Below are 22,986 nucleotides of genomic sequence, written 5' to 3' on the forward strand. Positions count from 1 at the left end.
GTAGGGAAGGTAGTAAACAGAAAGAAAGCAATATGGTAGTGACTTCCAAGCCTATAAACTGAGAATCCACACTAGTTTTCCACTGAAGAACTATCTAGAATTTTCCATTTTATGTTCCCCTAATCCTCTGAGAGTGTCTCACTATTTTTAAAGGTTCAGACAAATACTATCTAGTAGGATGTCAAACTGGTTTATTAAGCATTTTTTTTCTTTAAAAAAAATCCATTTCACTGTTTTCCATAATGCAAATGCAATTTCATTTCAGCTATAAAATTTTACATATACCTTTCCTGATACTTAATGCCTTCATTTATTGTGTAATTAGGGTGATATAACATATTATGACACACCTGTTGCAAACAGCTTCTGATATATTGCTCAGCATGGTATTTGAAACAAAATCAATAGTCTGAATGGTCATGAGTACAGGGTGCTCTAAACTAGCCTACTACCCTGATTGGTACTAGTTTAGAAGGTGGGCTTGCTTAGCATTTTTTGATAAAAAAATCACCATTAAAAATACTGGGAAGGCAGTTCTTAGAGTCATTAAAATATTTAAAAGGATGAAATTCCATTAAGTCAGGGTTTTCTCTCAATAATAACTTGGGCTGTGTACAGTTTGAAGTGTTAATTGCATAAACGTTTCTATTTTCTCTTCATTGCACTCCATAAAGTATTTTTTAAGTTCTCGAACCATATGTATTTTTTCTTCTTAAACTTCCCCAAATGCCTATAATTTGACCGGTATATTTTAATTGTTAAACTCTTTTAGCACAACAGTAAACACACATTAAAATCTTTGGGACATTATTTAGTGCTTTCCTGGTTACTTAGTGCTACTTCCAGGCTCTGGGTTTTCTATCCTCCATTCCATAAGAATAGCAACAATACAGCTGCATGCTGATGTGGATTTTAAGTTAGGCACTAACACTGCAGCTTTAAAACTCATCTGTGGCTTCCAGCTGACACATGCAGATGTTTCTGCTATCAGGTGTTCTTTGTTTCTAGGATTCACCATAGTGTGATACAAATGAAAGAAACATTATGACAGCAGAAATGATCTTGCACTAAATATTTAAATATTGTAAACAATGCATCTCTTCAGGAGCCTACAATATCTGTTATCCTCTTTCCTGACAAAGTACTGAATTTAGCTAAATTAAGATACTTTCAGTTAATCAAGTAACTCAGAAACATGGATTTATGCCTGCTGCCCAAAGGACACTGTAATAGCATCATTGTGACTATTCAGACAAGATTTGGAGACAAGTATCATACTTAAGAATTATGCAGTTTATTTGTTAAGTTACAAAAATATTTGAAAAAATGAAAATTAAATAGGATAAAAATTGAATGAAAAATAATGACACCAAATGTACTATATTCTACTTTAATGCCTTTCAAATAAGTGTAATAATAAATATTTATTGTTATGATTAAGATTCTAGCTGACTTGTCCATACAAATAAGTGCCTTAAGTGTCCAGACAAAAGTCATCACTGTGAAGTGTTTAGGACACTTGCACAGAATTGTGGTAAAGAAGGATAAGACGTGATTTAATTAATTAAATTAAGGAGAAAAAACCCATATGCTATTTCTTTCTATTGGAATTAGTTGGTTGGAGGAGTCTTTAGCTCCACTTGAAAAATGTCCTCTAATTGTCCTTATCATCATTCTTTATGAAAAAATAGCAATTATGGCTGCACTGAAGTTCGAGTGGATTAAAAAGACTCTTAAGACTCCAATTGTTAAAGTTACCTAAATGTCTAGACTATGATTTTTATGTCATATTTTTAATTTATTTATTTCATTCTGAGACTAATGTAAAAAAATGCAATTGCAAAAAATGATGCAGAGAGATCCTGTATCATTTATTTAGTGTTTCCCAGTGGTAGCATCTTGCAAAATGCTACCAATAACCAAGACATGGTCACTGATGAGATCAAGACAAAACATTCCCAATTAGGACTATTCTGCCCTTAAATAAAAAAAATGCTGTAGCCACTTCCTTGCTCCTTAGCTTCTAATATCTTCTCAACTTCTATAATCATGTCATTTCAAGAATGCTATATTAGTAGACCCATACAGTGTTTAATCTGGGTGTTGGTTTTTTTCACTCATCATAATTCCCTGAATATTTATCCAGAAATTTTCATGCATTAATATTTCATTTTTTTGCTCTGTATTATTCCAAGGTATGGATACATTGGTTTAAATGTTCATTTGCTGAGGGGCATCTCTGTTATTTCTGGGATTTGACTCCTGTGAATGAACTGGCAATAAACATTCATGTACAAGTTTTAAGTGAACTTGAGTTCCAGAAGTGCAATTGCTATATTATAAGGTATGTTAGATGTTTTGTTTTTAAGAAACTGCCACAATGTTTTCCAGAGTGGCTGCATCATTTTTCATGCCCAACAGTAATAAGAGTGACGAGTTTCTTAAAATCCTCATTGCATTTAGTTTGTCAATATTTTTTTTTTATTTTAGCCATTTTGTTAGATGGGTGGTAAGATCATACTGTGGTTTTAATTTGAATTTCCCTAATAGCTAATTAGGTTTTATTATTCAGCTTCACATCTCTGGGACCAAAATGCCCAACAAGAACAACTTAGGGGAAGAAAAGTTTATTTTGTTTCATGGTTTTAGAGCTCTCAGTCCACAGTCAGCTGACTCCATTACTGTGGGCCAAGGTGAAGGAGAACATCAGGGTAAAAGGAAAGCTGCTGAGCTCATGGCAATCAGGAAGCAGAAAGAGCCCAGAAAATGTAATCTTCAAGGGGATGTCCCCAGTGATCTGCTTCCTCTAGCCACGCCTTGATTGTATAGTTACCACTTAGTACAGTAGTTCTTTCTAATTATTACTCCATCAAATAGATTATTCTGCCAATTAGGTTACAATTCTCATAATATAATTATTTCAGCTCTGAACGTTACTGCATCAACACATGGGCTTCTGGGGAAACATCTCAAACCCAAGCCATAACAGAAGTGTTTCATTCTTTGCACTCTGTATATCCTCTTCAATGAGACAAATCCTTATATCTTTTATCTATTGTCTAATTGGGTTGTTTATTTCTTTCATTAGAAAGATTTGAGAGTACTCTATATGTTCTAAATAATAATCCTTTTTCATATTTATCATCTACAAATATTCTTTTCACGTCATAGCCTGTCTTTAAATTTATTTTAAGTTGATACATGAAATCACAAAATTATACATTTTAATGGAGTGACATGATATTTCAGTACATGTATACATTATGTAATTAGGTCAGACATGTCTGCCTCCTCAAACATTTATCATTTCTTTATGGTGAAAATATTTAAAATCCTTTCTTCTAGCTTTTTGAAATATACAGTACACATTTGTTTTCTATATTTACCCTAACATGTAATAGCACTCCAGAGTACAATCTTAGAGCACCTCCACTTGATGACTGAACTCCAGCCAATGATTGCTGTGACTCACAGCAATAGCATAAGTTGCCCATCACCAGCATTTGTATAGAGCAGGGAATTCTGGTTTTAATTAATTGATAGCATTGTGTCTATGAGGAATTTCAGCACCACAGATAGCTTCCCTCCATCACAAAACAGAAACACATTCATTGCTTCAGAATTCTAACCTTTATGTCTTTTTCTGGCTCTATTTCTGTAAGACACCTTTTAATTTTGATACATAGTATATTTTCTATAAATGACTAAGTTTAAAAGATTTGAGATTTATTCCTCAAGTTGGCCATACTGTCATTATATCCTCTTTTCTTCAGTATGTTTTGAGAATGCAGCTTAATACTAAAACTCTCATTCTCTACTCAGTCCATACACATAAGTCTTCACTGTTACAATTGTCAAAGAATCTTCCTGAACCTGAAGATAATCTCTTGCAAAGTTAAATGCAAATGTAGTGTCATTCATAGTTTTTATATAAAAATACCAGGAATCTTCACTGTTGCTACTTGATATATCATTGGGTTATCATGTTACCATGTTGAAGTATACAACTTATTAAAAAATATTTTGTAAGAAAAAAAAAACTAGCACACCAGAAATTTTTACTCTTATGTATCTGCAACTGAGTCCCCAGTGATTGACCTTTTCCCATCCCTCTCTGCCCCTACTCTCCCCAGAACTGGTAACCACATTCCACTCTCAATTCTGTGAACTCAACCTTTAATGTGTTTCCCATGAGTGAGACCAGGTGGTACTTGTCTTTCTGTAACTGGCTTATTTTGCATAACATGACTTATACTTCTATTTATGTTGTCACAAGTAACCAGATTGTATTCTTTTTTTATGGCTGAATGATATTTGCTATGGATATTCATATTCTTTTCATCTGTTTATCAATTGATTGACCCTCGATTTCCATTTCTTGATTGTTATGAACAGTAAAGCAATAAATATGGGGATGCAGATATCATTTTAAAAGACTGATTTGATTTCCTTTGGATATATATCTAGTAGTTGGATTACTGGATCATATGGTAAGCTCTATTTTTAATTTTTTGAGCCCATACTGTGTTCCAGAATGGCTGTACTAATTTATAATCCCATCAACAGTGTGCAAGGTTTCCCTTTGCGCCACATATTGCCATCGTATTTTTTCTAACAGCCATTCTTACAAGAGTGAGGTAATTTCTCATTGTGAACTCAATTTGCATTTCTCTGCTTCTTAGTGATGTTAGCTATTTTTCATATACCTGTTGGACATTTGTATGTGTTATTTTGAAGACTGTGTGTTTAGACCTGTTGCATCCTTATGCTCTAAAATGAGATCACAATGTTGTTTACTCCTGACTCAAACTCCTGGGCTCACAAGGTGCTCCTTCCAGTAACAGGCACTAAAGACCTGTGCTACCACACCCAGCTTATGGCTGATTTTTAATTGTTTGTTGTTTTTTCTTGCTTTGCTTTTGCTGTTGAGTTTTGGATTTCCATATAGAGCCTTGATATCAAACCCTCATCAGATATATAGTTTGTAAATTTTTTCTCCCATTCTATATATTCTTATGGAAATAACAAGGTGGTATAGTGCATTCATTATCCAATATATTTAAATTTAATACTTTAAAATTAAACCAAGTAGCATCAAATGAAAGATTCACCTATAAGAGGAATTTACATCAGTTATTTCCAATGCAACTAGAAAAATGATCTTGCCCAATTCCAAGTCATGTTAGCAATGTCTGGAGCTATTTCTGGTTGTCACAAGAGTATATGGGAGAGTATACTCTTGGTATCTAGGAAATTGAGGACAAGGATGGCCCTAAGTACAATGCTAAAGACAATCTCCCTCATAACAAGTAATTGTTATTAATGCCCCAAGGTTAATTGTGCCAATATTGACAAAGTTTGATTTGAATAGATTGATGTCTGTTATTGAATGTGTTAAAGCCTGTTTATGATTTACTAATGAATTTTCATTATCTTTTATCTTGACCTAACTCTACCTTTGCCAGGAACTCTTGTTTGATTGACTGCCCCAAATTTAGAACAACCTTTAGTGCAACATCTTTTCAATTATATATTAATTTATACTCATATATCTGAATTAGGTCACCAGCCAGAGAATTTGTATTTGCTTGTAGGAACTTTGGGAATAACTCCATGTCACTACTGTACATTTCTGATAGTCATCAAATAAACTTCACAACTCTTTCTTTGACTTTGCATTTCTGGTCTTAAATGTCAGTTATTTTTAAATTCATGCTTTTCTTTGTGTCTGTTTCAATAACTCCTCACAGTTAAGAATGCAACACCCTGTTCATCAATAATTCAGTAACAGTTCCAGAAAATTGCTCTTTTGCTTTCAAAATGTAGAGCCCTATTTTTAAATAAGCTCAAGCCATTAGAGTTTTCTCTTAGAAGTACCCCAACTAGCAATGTATGTGAATAAAATGACATCAAGATCAACATTTGGCAGATGGTCTCAAAATTAGTGAGTTTAATTCAACTGATGATCTAGAATAAATTCTTTCCTAAAAGTACCAATCGAATGCAGAATCTGAATTGATGTACTTCTAGAGACTATTTTGACCTATGTGAGGGTTGTTATTGAATATAAGCTATGTTTCCAGCACAACCACTGGTCTTTTAAAGCAAAGCTAGAAGTGCTCAGAAGCTAGGTGCACATCATGTTGCAACTATCACCTCAAATCAAAGCTAGACCAGCAAAAATTCTTTATCTTCAAGTGTCATGCATATGCTTAGAGGGCTTTTCTCTTTAAATGATAACATTTTAAGCATGCACCCTATTCCAAAAATGTTGTTTCAAAGGTCTGCTATTGAGTCTGAATTTCCTTTTCAATGATAAGCCTTCAAGTTCTTTTATGAAGCTATCACAAGATAATGCAAACATGAGCACTACAAGAGGCAACACACTAAAACTTTTCATCAACTCACACGTTAAGTAGCATATTAACTTCTGGATGTGAAGGGGCCGGTAAACCATGGCCATCTGTTCCCCATCCCTCAGAAGCAGATGGAGATGAGCACATTGGCTTTCTACTCCATTTTGTTTTGTCTTTTAAATGAAAATTGTGACTGCTTACAGAATATATGATATTTTGTTGTATACATATTGTTGAATAGCTAAATCAAGTAATTAACATGTATTATCTCACATTCTTATCATTGGTTTTGTGGTAAAACCATTCAAACTATACTCTCTTAGCATTTTCCAATGTACATATGTTTTTATTAACTAGAATCAGCATGATATATAATTAATCTCTTAGATTATTCCTGTTTTCTAAATGAAATTTTGTATTCTTCAATCAATGTTTCAGCTTTTTAACTAGTCAAATGGACTGGAGAACAAGGGCTAAGTATTTGTCATCTAGAACTACTGGATATGTATCTTCTTTTGAAGCAAGATGACCCCAGGATAGTCTGCAATGCAGACCCCACCTGGCAAGCTGCAAGTAGAATCCTTTGCTGTCTGCTTCACATACCCTATAAGGAGATAAGAGTGTCAGATCACATGAGGAAGGATTAAGTAATTTACAGAGGTTAGAAATATGGGAAGAACAAAAATAAAAGCACAGAATCCCCCTAACCACTGACACGGGAAATGGCAATACCAACTTTTAGAAATGAGAATCAGTATAAGAGGTGCGTTTTGATTTAAGTCATAGAGGATGTGAGGAATAAAGAAGGAAGAAAAACCCAATGTTGTGTCTGATTGACTGAGACCATAATTAATTTCCTAAATCGAGAGGCCTCAGAAGATTCTGTGGATAAGAAGATTGAAGGGTTTGGGGAGGTGAGCATCCAGGTGGACCTAGATTATGTTAGAAACTGATTAAGGAAAGGTGGAGACTTGAGAGTGAATTTGCAAGTGACCAACACAAGCTCATTTACTCAGTCCTGGGCATCAGGCCAGCCTGGAAAAAAATAGTACAAAACTTGAACTTAAGAAGAAAATAGAATGAGTACATTTGTTACCTACCCTCAAGGAATTGTTTGGCTAATCTAGTGTGATTATTTGCTTTCATTCATGTCAGTGGAATATATTGCTGGCATTTTTATGAAAAAAGTACCTAAAAAGCTGATGATGGAGATTTGAATCTCTAGGCCTGGAAAATACAGAGCAGATTTTTATCTAGACACCGAAGAAAGAGAACCTGAGAAACTAGTCAAGACTTACTTCATGGGTTAAAAAACAGAGTGAGGGCCCAGTGACCAGCACTAAGCAGTGATCACCACAGCATTGGGTCTCTGGTGGACAGCAGTTGCTATAAATAAGAACATCCCATAAACAGAATGACCCAAGTGGAAGCTAGATAGCAGTAGCAAGTCTTTTATCAAAAGATGATAAATCTCTGAGATGAAATTAATCATTTCTTATATTTTCATCATTGGCTGAAATTCCAGTTTACCCATTATTTATTTGTGTTAATTTTAGGCTACTTTAATGAAATAATGCCACCCTATAAAATCTTCTTGTTGTCAAATAGAAAAAAAATATGCAAACTTAGTATTACTAAGCATTGAATTGGAAACCAAACTTTTTATGCATGTACTCTAGAATATCTGAACCTGAAGTAGGTGCAGAAAAGAAGCTCTAATTTAATGGACATGGTTTTTACAGGAAAGATGAAATGAGTTTCCATTTTACTTTGCAAGGTGAGAAAGCAAATTGTTCTTGTTGTTAACTGCAAGTAGAGAGAGAGAGCCTTCACAAGGGGCATATTTGGTAACTTTTCCTGGCAACCAGGTGTTTCCAGACACCCCTCTGGCTTGTGTATTAAAACTCATGGGGAAGCTGAGCTGTCTTGTGTGAGAAAACAACAGTGTTTTCCAGCAGCTTCTCCTACATGATAAAATTTCAAATGCTTACTAGTGAAGAACTGGACTGTTTTGCTGATGATTTTAGTAGTGGCCACTTTGTGAAAGATAAAGTGGGAAGAATTCTAGGACAAGATTTCCTCTTTTTCTTTAGGTAACACAGATAAAGAAGTCATGACTAGATCATGATGGATTCAGTTATTATCCAAAAAGAATTAGCAGAAATTGTGATTCAGAAATGTGCTGCCAAGGCAGCAGTTCTGGGCCTGTGTGGGTGGGTATAAAATCAGCACTAAGGTTTGCAAAACTTTAAAGTAAAAATCAGGACTTAACTTATAGTTTCCTGGGGCAATGGGTAATTCAGGGCAGCACACATCAATCTCAAATAAGCAGTGGTTACATCACCTCGAACAGGTAAGGATTATATAGGGAAAGAGATTTGCACAAGAATGGCAATCTTTCAGGATAGCTAATAATATTAATATCATTTATTATTATTAGTTTCAAGAATAGTAATTTCATTACATTTGTCTGGTGTGAGATTTTGAGAAACTTAAAGGAAGAAACAGTCCCGACTCTTTTTATAGCTCAATGCCAAGTTCATATCCTGGCATATAGTTAGAGCATATTAAATATTCGCTGAGTAAATGAAATTATAAAGTAAACTACAGAATATGACCTCTAAGTCGGATGTGATAAGTCAGCACTATTCAATAAGAATTTCTGTTATGATGGAACTTTTCTGCACAGTCCGATATGGTAGCTGCGAACATGAAGCAATGAAACTATTAAGCACTTGAAATACGACTAGTAAAATTGAGGAACAGCTTTATTAATTTTATCTCATTTTAATCATTTAAATATAAAATTAAGTAGCCAAATGTTGGACAGTGTGACGTTCACTTTATGAGAGATTAAAAGGAACTGAATGTGCTGGTTTCTAACTGGTTATCTTAATAATATTTGATATTATCTAGTTCCCCTCCCAATTTATCATCTTTCTTTCATCAATTAAAGGAAATCCAAAGGGAAAAAAGGTCTTAAATCTCAGATTACTGGAAAACTTCCTAGTTTAGTTTTGACTTTCTATGAGTAAACATCACCTATCCATCTCAAAACAACTGATGCTCTGACTATGCAGCCAGATGCAAGAGGAGACCACTAAGCACACAGACCTGTCAGAATTTGAGGTACAATATATGCTTGCAGTGTAATTGTGGGTATGTTCCTTAAGACTCCTAAGTCTCAGCCCCCTCCTCAATGAAATGAATGTTATGATGTCTAAACTGTAGGTTGGTGAGAGTGTTGATGACATTATTCATAATTCTTATTGCAATGCTTGATACATAAAAGAAAATAGTAGCAGTTACTGCTGCAGTTGTTAAGAATGAGACAATGTGCTAGAAGCTGTGAAGATATCAAAAGTTGTGACACTATCAATAACTTTTTTGTCATTTGTCAATACTTCCTCCAAGTTCCTGATGGAGAGATTACCGTCTCTTGTATCAGACCATGCGTAATTTTGAGGTCTCTGTCTTACCTCTATTTTCATTCTTCTAACATGAAACCTGGTACTTAGTAGTGCATTAATATTATTACTGAATTTGAATGATATAAAAATACAGTCTTCAATGCTAGTCTTAAAGGAAAACAGTATTCTTATGGTACACAGAAAACAGAGTTACAAATGAAATATATACAGAAGATACAATAGAATAGTAAACATCCCAATGCTATGTTAACACTCATTGTCTACACCGATCTCTCTCTCTCTCTCTCTCTCTCTCTCTCTCTCTCTCTCTCACACACACACACACACACACACACACACACACACACACAGTAAATGATCTAGGAAAACATTTAAGTATAAATATCAAGGATCCATGCAAAGAAAATGTTCAAATTTATACAAATCTATGTTATCAAATACATAAAGAAGATTTGAATTCATGCAAAGTTATGCCTTGTTTCTGGATGAAAAGATTAAATGTTGTACATCATAATCCTTTCCTAAGTCAATGCTTTGTGAATAATTCTCAGGAACTTTTTTGAAAAAAAATGAGAATAATGAGTCTACCCCTATCAGATATTAGAACAAATTGAAGAATTGCAATAAGTAAACCAATGCACAATAGGTACAAGGATAGATACATAATAAATGGAATTGAATAGTTGCCTTCAAAACAGTCTCTTCTAAAAATATGAGTTTAAAATAGGAAAAGGGTTAGTTGCATGGGAAAATAAATCAGTTTAGTGCCTAAACTCATAAAGTATACCAAAAATAAATTATAGAAGATTGAGGGGTTATACAAAATGACACAGAAACACAAAATCAAAATATTGTTTACCTGGTATGGAAAAGAGAATATTCAGCATTAAGGAAAGTGAATCATATAGATAAGATACATGTGTATAGAGTTTTGGGATTTTTTTTAGCTTTTGACCAGTGTAAACATTTGAAGGAAATTTAATTAAAAGCTGTAAACTGCAAAAAGTGTCAGAAGCACAACCCGAGCAAACTTCCTGCAGCACTGCATGTAGGAATTCTCTGCCTGAAAACCTTTGTTTACATGCTGGTCAGTATGCAAATAATTATGTGAGGTTGGGCTGAGTATTTCAGCCAAACTTGTTTTTCTTGGGCTTAAAATGAAAATATGAAATAACCTATGCCTCACAGGGTCATCATGATAAATCCAAGATTTATAAAACATCAGTGTGTTACTTAAAAGACAGGCAAGTGTTCAATAAACATTAGCTTAGAAATCAAAAGAGGATAACATCCTTAATATATAGTTTTATAGATCACAACTATCAATCTTCATCTTTCTGCTGTAAACTTAAAAGTGTTCTTCTAAGATAGTTATTTATTTTGACTTCCATTTATGTAACAAAATCTATCACATCCCCTCTCCCCCCAATATTTTCTGGTTTTCCATTGTTTTGAGAAAGTCTTATCCTCATTTTCAACTTCTTCCACTTGGGCACTTAATTATAAAAAAAAAAAATTCTCCTGTATTTTTATCCAGTATTAGGATTATTAATTTATATAAAATTTATTTGTTAGCACAGGGAACACAGATGGTCTACTAACATTCCATTTTAAATGTTTAGGTGATTTCACAACACTATTTATTGAATAGTCTATTCTTCCACAGATTTTTTAAGTGCCATATAGTTAATATATATAAATGTTTACTCATAGGTCTTTTTCTGGAATCTATTCTTTTCCATTATTCTTTTTATTGATTCCTCAGCCAATCTCCCTGTTTTAATTATATAAATTTATGTTTTCATCTCTTTTAGAACATTTTTATTGAAGTTTTCAAATGTGTAATATTTTCTATGTGAATTTTAGTATCAACATATCAACTTCTACATCTATAATATTCAGAATTCAATAGGAACTTGGTTAAATTTATCAATAAATTTGAGGAAAACTGCAAAATTTTTACACCTTGGGTTTTGAAATACATCTATAATTATTCAGTTATTTTTAGCACCAAGCAAAATAACTTGCAGTATTCTTCATATAAACATCACACATTCCTTTCTAAATTTATTCTCAAATATTTTATGCTAAACTGATGCTTTTTCCCCATTAATTTTCTAACTGGGTGTTCTTGCTTTACAGAGAAGCTATTGAATTTAGTGAACATATAATGTCCTCAATAATTTCATTGCTTTCAATAGCTTTCAGTTGATCTATATGGATTTTCTTATTAGATAATCTTATAATTTGCAAATATCAACAGCTTTGTCCCTTCTTCTCCAGTATTTATACCTTCATTTACTCATTTCTTTTTTTCATTAAATAGGTTTTAGGACATAGTAATCATATAAAAAAGACTTTCATAATCATTCATAGTCAAAATTAAAGTACTATAAGGAAATATGTTTTGAAATGTTATTTATTATTTAAAAGAAAATGTGAGATATACACCACATGGAATAAGTTGCAGTCTTAAAAGAGGATTAAACCATCATTTGCAAAAACACAGATGAGCCTGTAAAACGTTCTCCATTTCTCCTGCCCCTCACCTGTCATCTGCCCCAAGCCTAGGATCCTAGGAATCTTTAATTGACCATATCTTTGTATATTTGCCTTCCCTGGACATATTTTTAAAATATTCCTCTAATTGTAATTATATATATATGCCCCAAATCACCCTTTCTTCCCTGCCAATCACTTCAACCTCTAGTAATCATCATGCCACTTTTTAATTCTATGGATCAATTTTTTTGAGGTTCCACATAAATTCCAGAATTAAATCAAGCAGTATTTGTTATTCTGTGTCTGGATTATTTCTTAAAATGTTCAATTTTATATTTCTCTTTTCAAATTACATTTACATTTTCTAATCCTCTGTTAGCTTTTCCTCTCTCTGACTTCAAGTTCTTCTCAATGAGATTATTTTTTCTTTCCATGATTTATTATATTCTATATTGCTTGTTAAAGTCTCCCACTTCTTTTTCCTGATGTGTCAATACTATTTGAGTGTTTTATTTACCAACTCAAATGAAACTGAAACAAACTCATGTTACTCTATAATATAAAAATATAAATAAGCTTATTTTATTTTACATATTTTTCTGTAAGTAAGTGAATATTTAACTTAAACCTTATAAACTAAAATGAAGGAATAGTAGTTCATAAATTTATTTCATCTCATGAGTTAGATTCATAATCTATCCATTGGTAAGAAGCAATTCAAATGAAAAATTTCTCCAAATGCTCATGAAAAGCCATTCATTTGGGGGTTTTTGTACACCAGTTTCTACGAAGGGCATATAGTATTTTAATTACTTCTACTACACATTGTTATCAAAAGGAGGTGTGCTTTGAAATCAGGAAATCCTGAAATAAAGGGGAAAATGAAAGTTTGCTCAACAGACAAAAGTGAAAATGTAATATAAATGCACAGAGCTAATAATGCAATAGGGATCTGGTGAGGTGGGAGGACAAGCTTCTTATCCTACCAGTCCCACCAGGTGACAATATAATAAACTCAAGTCACAACAGAGTTAAGTGGCAGCCCACAAAATGAAAAATGCCCCAAATGCCCATGTTGGAGATAAATGAGATATCAAGGCGGAATCTCAGCTGCCAGCCCAGGGTTCCTGGAACGCAATTAGGAAACCTCAATCTGCCCAGATCCAACTGCAGTTGACACTAGTTAATAGAGTTCATTCGCTGTGGGTTTAATATGAATGGGAGTGATTCCAGGTCCTGTGGCAGGCAAAGATCCTCAGAACCACAGCAACCACTACAGGACTTCTGCTAGCTGGAACCTGATCTGGAAGATTAAGCAGGCAGAATACCAAGGAGGAGTCCTATTATGTCACCCACTGACTTATAACCTATCCCTTTGAGACATTGAAAACTTGAGGCCACCTCTATATGATGGGAGATCTGAACTTGAGGCCACCTCTATATGATGGGAGATCTCAGTTTTTAAAGGGCATTTCCCCATCGGTGCTATTTTCCCCGACAAAACTTCCCAACCTGCTTAGAGTCTTTTTGTACATTTATATTTCCAAACTGTATTTAATCATTTCCTTTACTTTCACATCAATTAAAGCTCTCAAAAAGTCTTCATTGTGTGTTTTTATTGTCTAATCCTTTTTAATCATCCATTGCCTGAAACAGCTGTCTTCCAAAAAATAAAAAAAAAATCTTACTTGCTAGTGCCAATGTCTTCACCTTTGACTATAATTACATTGCATTTTCTTTATTCTTCCTTCATCTTTGTTTCTTTCGCAAGTCTTTATAACGTTCTTTTTGATCCCTTTTCTTTTCTACAATTTCAGTTTATAGATTTACTGAAAATCTTATCTTTAGTACTTTTCTCTTCTCTAATTCACTATTTTTTTTCCTAGATAATCTCAACTAGGTCCACATCTTCATCTGTCCTAACCAGAATTCATTTTGAGCCTTCAACTTCCCCAAACTCTAAATCAACGCATTCTATTGTTGTGGCACATTTGAAACAAATAACTGGGTCAGTCTTGAAGCAAACATGGAAATTTATTCACTGGTAGGTTGGAAGGGCAGCAGGCAAGTCACCTCTGCAAACTTCATCCTCTTGCAGAAGATAGTGTGTCTCTTTTATATCCCCAAACCACAAGATACCAGTTAGTCAAAACCATAGCAGTGGGTCAGAATGATCCAGTTCAAGTACAGTACACTGCCCAAGAAAAATGGGACTAAAAGGAGAACATCTGTCATTGCATAAGAATAAAAGAAACATTTTTCAATTGCTCTGAATTGCTAAACAAGGTGTACTAAGCAGGATGGTAGAGGTGGGGTTTTCTCATGGGAGAAATGTTTTTAAAGTGTTTGTTTGTTGTTTTTTTTTTTAAATATGAAATGGAATCTTAAGGTAAAATGGAGTTTGTCTCGTCAAGGCACATATAGTTTGGCTCATAACACTATGGATATTTGCTTATCTATATATTAATTTTGATAGAGACTTTAAATCCAATGTTTGTAAAACTTAACCCAGTTTTACATGTATCTGAATTCTGACCATCATTATCAATTATTCTCACGTACGTGACGACATTTCAAAGCTCTGAACTTTGTAGTTCTTGATTTTGCCAATTTCACTGACATTCATATCCATTCCATTTTTGGTAATTTGTTTCATGACTGAAGTTTGGATGTTATCATCACTTGGACATTTTGTGACTTTGAAAACTAAACTCTGTGTGTGTGTGTGTGTGTGTGTGTGTGTGTGTGTGTGTGTATTGTGATGGTGGTGGGGCACTAGTTTTTGTTTTGTTTTGTTTTGTTTTGTTAACCAACACTCCATTCTATATTGCCATATTTCTAATGCCTTCACCCCTCACCCCAAGATTTCACCCTGTGATTTCTACCTTTCATGAATCTTGAAGCCCTAGATGTATACCTGTCCAATGTTCAGAAATACCTACAAACTGCTGTAAGGGAATCTCCTAGGAATAAAGATAGCTCATGGAGAGAGAAGATGATCATTCTTCAAACCACAAAGAAGGAGACAAATTTTTTTCTATGTTTAAAAATAAAATTTTGTGTTATAATGCAATAGATGCTACTGAAAGAAAACTATATATTTATTCTCTTAATATCAATACATTCTCAATAAGATTCCTGATTTTTTACTTTACTACAACTTTAATTCATTATTCTTATTTTTATGCAATTCAGTGTTTTTAGTAAGAACAGCAAAGATACTTTCTTAAATTGTAAAGGTGATAAAGTCATTCTTTTGACTAACAATTGCTGAATGTTCATTCAATACAAGTCACACTCTGAGGTAAAAGAGGGAAAAATATAACAGTTCTTGCTGTCAAGGATCTGAAAAATTTAAATGTTGTCCATGTCAATCATTGAATTAGCAAAGCCTGTCATGGTAATCAGTTCAGGGACAGATGCTGTTGCCTCATTCCTGTAGCACCAAGGCCAACCACTGAGCCAACATGAGTCCCTCGGTGGTTCCAAGTCAAATAGATTAAAATTTCATTGTATACTTTATAAGATATGAAAATCATGGGCGTTCTCATATCCTTTGGGTTTTTTTTCATTAAAAATATTTAGCCATGAGTTTTAAATAATTTCTATAGACTGTGGACTGTTGATTATGTCAGTATTAATTATTTGGAAACAAATGAAAATTTTAAGTTTTCTCAAATGTGTTACTTCAGTATATGTTTAGGAATGTGGTTTATTTAAGGTAATGCATATTGATTTTGCTTTGGTTTGTATGGATTTTACTTTTCATATGTTTAACTATGGCATAGATGCTCAACTGGTCAAACATGTTATTTTATTATGATCATGTCCTCTTTGTTTTATCAATTCCAATACAGACTGATGGGGGAATAAGTGGCCAATCACAGATTACTAAAAAAGTTACCTGATCTGAAAGCCATGCATAAATCTAATATGCAATGCCCTCTCAATGTTCTTAGACACTGAGAAATTGAATTCTCAGGGCTGAATGTGTCTGGCAAAAGGTGAGAAGACAGATTTCATGTGATATAATGCATGTGGCTGAGAAGCCACTATCAAGACTATAACAGAACTCACTAATTAACAAATGTTTTTATTTGCATATATTCTATAAGCATGATCTTTCAAGTTGCTATAATCAAGCACTCAATAGTAATATGTTTTTAAAATTTTGCTCTTTAATTGGTAACCTTGTAGAGTAAGAAAGACAGTTCACTCATGGGGTGTTGGAGAAGTAACCCATGATAATAATTGAAGTTCTGTCACTTATTTCCCTTCCGTTTTGTATACTGATTATTGTCTCTTTAACCAATTATGAATAATATCTCCACCTGGTGTCATTATACAAGTTATTCTAATTTTTAAAAACCCTGCATTATATAAATCTTTAATAGTATCCCCATAATGATAAGTAGGGTTGAACTAGTCTATGCAGTGATATCATCTATTTCCACTGATGCTGCTGCCAGCCCATGACTCAAATTGGTTCAGATATGATGGAATATGTTTTGCCAAAACATTCATTTCTTATCAAAATGTATTTATATTGCCATATCTGAAATATGCCAATTATTTATTTTTGCACTGAAAGAAACTTTAGATCTTTAATCCCAGAAAGTAAATCAACTACTTCTTGACATTCAGAATTCTGATTTTCAGTCTGGACAAAGGGTCCTCTTTTATACCAATAGCATCATCATCTATTTTTAAATTTTTGTTGTATGATTTGTATTAGTATTGTAATTATTTTAGTAGACTGCAGATATGTGTTATAAAGGTCATGATGCAATGTTTACTTGAGACATTCACTCAGATACACTGAAACATGTTGTGGACATTCTGCATCTCCAAATATATATTAATTAGTGAATGGCTTTTGTTTGTTAGTATTTTTGCCTGTTGTTTTTCCCCACAATTAGTGTTTCATATTTGAGAATGTAACTGAAACTGCACACCGAAAAAGGGTGTATATTTATTGAAGTAAAATTTCCCCACATCCACAACAGTGTACAATTAATAATGGCTAGGTAAAAAGTTGAAAAATAACTAGGCTGCCTTTTAAGACCTATGTATATAGCAGTGTCACATTCAAATAAATTTCATTGGATCAGAAAAAATATATGTATGTTTGCATATGCAATGGGTCCTACAGTAAGATGTTTTGGAAGTCTTTTAATGGATGTGACCAAAGACTCCACCTCATATACAACTTCATCTATATTATTTTATATCAGCTTCTTCCCTACTTTCCTTGGTAGTTCATTCTTGTGTTATTATTTTTCTTTCCAATATAAATCACCCAATATAATTCTCAATCACACAGTTCTTTTACCTATTATTCTAAAAACATAATATAGTAATCTCCCACAAAGTTCTGTGGGAGTGGTGGGGTTGTGAATCTTCTTATATGAATAAGTTTCTTATTGACTACCCAATTTCATTCTGTTAATCTTGTAATAACTACAGAGCATCTTTTCTTTAAAAGGAGACCTCCTGCCCTGGCCCTGATACTGCCTCAACCAGATGTACAACTATAATCCTGCATCTACCCCCAGTCCTTTCATTCTTTATTGGATTCTATTTAGTTAGAGTGAGAAAAAATAATAATAGGCAGTATTTATTGAAGACTCCTCACATGCTAGGTAAAGTTCTAAATGATTTATCTGCATTAACTAATTTAATCTTCACAACTCTTTGAAGCAGAAACTTTTTTTCTTCATTATAATTAGAAAATGAAGGTCTAAAAGGTCATATAAATTGCCCAGGTCATAAGATTAGTAAATAACACAGCCAGGATTTGAACCCATGGAGCCTGGACTTAGAGTCTTCACATTTAATCAACATGCTACTTGAAACTACCTATAACTTCCTATGGAAAAATTAAATGAATCATTATACAACTGACAATGGAATTAGAGAAGATTAGGAGAAATGTCTTAGACATTGTTAGATAAAGGAGTTAGCAAGGATATCATATAAGGAGAATGATTATGATTTATTTTCTATGAAGATCTTATGACAGTAGTTCATAAAATTACACACAGTGAAGCTAAAGTAGGTAAAGACTTATCTAATTATTATTGGAAAGTTAGAATCTGAATAGAATCTTGAAAATTTAGTAAAGTCAGAATGTATAAAGTTAAGGGAGGTCATTGCCTAGTGGTGAGTGATTATAAACCAGTTTTCACACTCCACATTTGTAGGCATTATTGTAACTCGAATTAAGAAGTTTGGTTCTTTATCTCTTGAATTTGAGGAATGGAATCCATGGACACAAGGGTGAGAGCAAACTAACAGGATTTATTAGAGTAATAGAAAAGAAGAAGACCTCACAATAGAGAGGGGCCCTAAGAGAGGGATGCAATGGGTGTCTGTTGTCTTGGTGATCCATAGGTTGAAGGGCACAGCATGGACCAATCAAGCTCTTCAAGTTCCAAGCTTAATGAGCCAATCAGAAGTGAATAATTTCAATCCCTTATTTACATAATAAAGAATATGGGTCCAACCTTGTGGTTTGACACCTTGTGGGTAAAAGATTCATTTTGGGTAGGGGTCTGCTTATAGTCTACAGTTGGTAGGTATAAAAGCAAAGGTAACTAAGGAAGGGCTGCTGTGGTTGAAGCTATGAGGAACAAAATCAGTGTTTTAACTAAGAGTTGCAGTGGCTGAAGCTGTTGGAGGGTAGCAAGTCACAGGACATTCTCCAGATCTGATATCTCCTTTCAGATTGTCATGATGCCCCCCTCCCGTCCTGTCCTTCTCCAAGGCCCTTGTCCTGGCTGCCTATGGGAGATCTGTCTTCTGGCCTCATTATCACTTGCCATTTTCAAATGGAAGACAGATTTATAAGGGTCAGTGATGAAAATCTTGGATTCTCTCATGCTACAGCCTTACTTCTGATCCATATAGTATAGTATCTCTAAAAATATTTCAAATTTTGGGGTCAGCCAGTTGCAGTGGTGCAAGCCTATAATCCCAGCAACTCAGGAGGGTGAGGCAGGAGAATCACCATGTCCCAGGCCAGCTCAGCAACTTAGCATGGCACTAAGCAACTCTATCAGACCCTGTTTTTTTTTTTTTTTTTTTTTTTTTTTTTAAAAAGGCGAGTCATATAGCTCAGTGGTAAAGTGACCCTGAGTTCAATATTCAGTACCCACCACCCCAAAACTACTGAGTTATTAAGTCAAAGATAATGATATTATATGACATATGTGAACAAGGTACTTCACTATTCAGAAATACTATAAATGTTATAGTATAAATGTTATAGTTTAATATTTATCACAATCCCATAAGGTAATATTGTCCCCTTTTATAAGAAACAGGTACAGAGAGATTATATAATTTACCAAAGTTATGTGATTTATTCACATATCTAGGCTTTAAATCCTAGTAGTCTAGTACTGAAATGCATGTTCATAATCTCTGCACTAAACCACAATAAGAGAAAACTTACTTATATCTGCATTTTTCAAAGTGTGTCCGCATTATTAATAGGCCACATACAAAATGCATTTCTATTTTCAAACCAGTTTTAGTTCAACTATTGAATCCTTTTATAAGAAAATCTAAAATATAAATCTTACCCATGTGTAAATTATCAGTAGATTAAACCATATGTATATGTTAATATTCAACTATTTTAGACACACAGAAATGGTCATGAGACAAGTTATAATATGTAGTTTCTCCAAGCAAATGGTTAAGTGAAATACAAAGTTTTTATTGGTGCATCATACTTCTATATAACAGTGGGATTCATGGTGACATTTTCATAAATGTGTGTACACATTTATTTTTAAGACTCTAATAAAGCTGTGCATGATGACAAACACTTCTAAGAAAAACTAGAGATACAGGAAGACACCTTTGACTTTTCTGGGCTAATGTTATGAAAAATCATCATGCCCTAGTATAAATCACTGGTTGTCAAAAACAGAATACAGAGCCAGATATCCATGAAGTTTGTGAAAATTACTTTGTGGCTTACCCATGTGAAGGATGTTTTTGAGCACAAAAAATTATCTAAACATTGTTTTCCACTGATCTTGGTGATAAATAATGTAGGAATTTCTCTGAAGTAGAAATTTTCTTACTCTTTTCTGTCCTTGTACTAATGCTTTTCTCTAATCATTTGGATTTCATAAAATAAAATATGGAATATTCTTCTAGTGCCTCCTTATTTTATGTAATACAACAGTCAAAATCAGTTAGAAAAAATGTGTAAGCACTATGGCCAAGACTCAAAAATTCTCCAGTACTCCTTACTTATTTCCCAGGCATATTCCTGATAGATTTTGATTCTCTGGGGATCTGTATTTAGGAGATTATTTTTCCTTAGGAGATATACTACCAGATTTTATGATGATTTTCAATTGAGCTTTGTGGCTCATACACTAATATAAATTAGAGATTTTAGCGTTGCATTCCAGGGTTCCAGGCATTCAAGAGAAAACCTTTTAGACCTGGAAGAAAACTCAGACATCAACTCCTTCTTTCACCCCATCTCCAATAAAGCACAACACTGAAACTAAGGGAGTCCATTGGCACAAAGCTATTTAAATATAATTATTCTGTGTTAAGAGGGGACTAATTTGAATTCATTTCACATCTGCCAGCCTTGAAGGACCTTCTGTATGACACTTGATATTGATTTCCAATAAAAAATTATGAATGAAGTGGTTATGTTAGACCCAAAGAAACCATTTTCTTCTGTACTTTGCATCATAATCCAATGGGCAATTCCATTTCCCTTTCTCTCAATGGTTCACACAAGCAAAGCTATCTTCACACGAGGGGATGGTACTGACCCAGTTTTGATACTGCCTCCCGTGATGTTTTATATGAATGCACAGCTGATCACTCTCATCAGCAAGGCACAACTCTACGAAGTCCACAAAGGAGTATTGTATATTTGATAACTATTCATAAGAATGGCAGTTAATTCTTTAGGAGTTTAATTTAAGCCTCTCTGCAGTTTCTAAAAGTAAGTGGGAGAATGAATAGAACAGAATGTTCTCATTTTGCAGAAATAGAATAGCAAACTATATATCAAGAGAGAAATTAGACTGAATAGTCTTTAAAAAGACACACATGAGAAGTGGTAAAAGGAAAATGCCTTTTAATAGCTATTTTATCTTTGGATATTTGGTTGCTTTTCTCATAAAAGAAATATTTGCACTATGCATGTAACTAATGATGATACAAAGAATAATATAAACTAATTCTTTAACAAATGTAATTAAATAAATGATTTCAGTTTGATAAAACAAAAGTCCATGACTACCTTGTATACTGTACACTTCACAATCTTCCCTGTAAAATCAAGTTTTACGCATCTCAGCCACTGGAGAAATTTGATTAAGTAATAATAATCCGGGCTAGGGATGTGGCTCAAGCGGTAGTGTGCTCGCTTGGCATGCATGCGGCCCGGGTTCGATCCTCAGCACCACATACAAACAAAGATGTTGTGTCCGCCGAAAACTAAAAAAATAAATAAATAAATATTAAAAATTCTCTCTCTCTCTCAAAAAAAAGTAAGAATAATCCTTTCACCTTTTAATACATATGCACACTGGCATAATAGAGAGAGAAGAATTCTGTCTGGTTTTCCCAATCACATTTGATAGTATATAATCATTTGTCAAAAATCACATAGTAAGTACAAATTATGTTCAAAACCACAGAAAAACATGTGTAGGGTAAGTATATCTTCACCAAGTTTCCAGCCCTATTCCCTTTTACTGCATTGGAACAAAGAAGTAGTAAATTGATAGGCTAAGAAATGGGGCATTCAGGTTGAAAAACATGTCCTTATGTCTGGTTCTTAACTAGGCAAGAAGATAACTGCCAGCATCAACATTCCTTTAGTATCTCCCATGTCATGATGATCTTTGCACATTCTTTGATTTTAATGGTAATTTAACCCAGAATTTGAAGCAGAGGCAAAGCAAGAAGTCACTCTATTAAATTATAGAATACCTTCTAAGACACAAGGTTCACAATTACCAATGTTGTGTGCAGGCAACTACAATAATTGCTTAATCAGAAAAATGTTTATATACACCAAAATCGTGTGAAAGGAAAGAAAGCATGGGAGAAGGGAATTTAATTGAGGAATTTGGCAGTATGAGAAAGAAATTGTAGGTTGTTTATGTTTAGACTGACCACATTTTTGATTTACTGTGGTTGTTCCAGATTGTACTTTTTGTCTGGGAATAATAATAAAAAGAGAATTCCAGTTTCTCCAATGTGTGCCAGATAACTTGTTATACTTATGCTAGACAATAGAAATTTGGTATTTTATACTTAGCAAGGAAATTATATGACAGATATCTCTTGACAGGAAGATTATTCTGTTATTTCTTGGTGCCTAGAGAAAAGGGAAGCAATACAACTCTAAGATCACTTTTTTATTTACATGTATCTGATTTGTCTGTTAGTGATTCACAGACAGAGAATGAAGACAACCTATAAAACCTCAAGAAGAGTCAATTGACCGAATCTAAAGATAATTGTAATTAAAATATAATAGATGAGTGATCTTAAAATGCAGATATAAGTTTAAGTTTGGGGAACTTGGGAATTATTATTATCCATAACAGGGATAAATTATGGGAAGACTATTTTTAAAAAGAAAATAAGAAACCCGGTATCTAAAATATTTTAAGGAGTCAAAAAAAGGCAAGACAATGACA

The 22,986-nt window shown here is 33.6% G+C and overlaps 1 protein-coding gene across 2 annotated transcripts in view; it reads left to right on the top strand.

Annotated features, from left to right (window-relative positions):
* The window catches only part of Kcnh7 (potassium voltage-gated channel subfamily H member 7), a 456,737-nt gene that overhangs the window by 198,865 nt on the left and 234,886 nt on the right, over positions 1-22,986 (top strand). The window lies entirely within an intron of this gene.

The sequence above is a fragment of the Callospermophilus lateralis genome, chromosome 9, assembly GCF_048772815.1.
Source record: "Callospermophilus lateralis isolate mCalLat2 chromosome 9, mCalLat2.hap1, whole genome shotgun sequence".
NCBI classification, from domain to species: Eukaryota; Metazoa; Chordata; class Mammalia; order Rodentia; family Sciuridae; genus Callospermophilus; species Callospermophilus lateralis.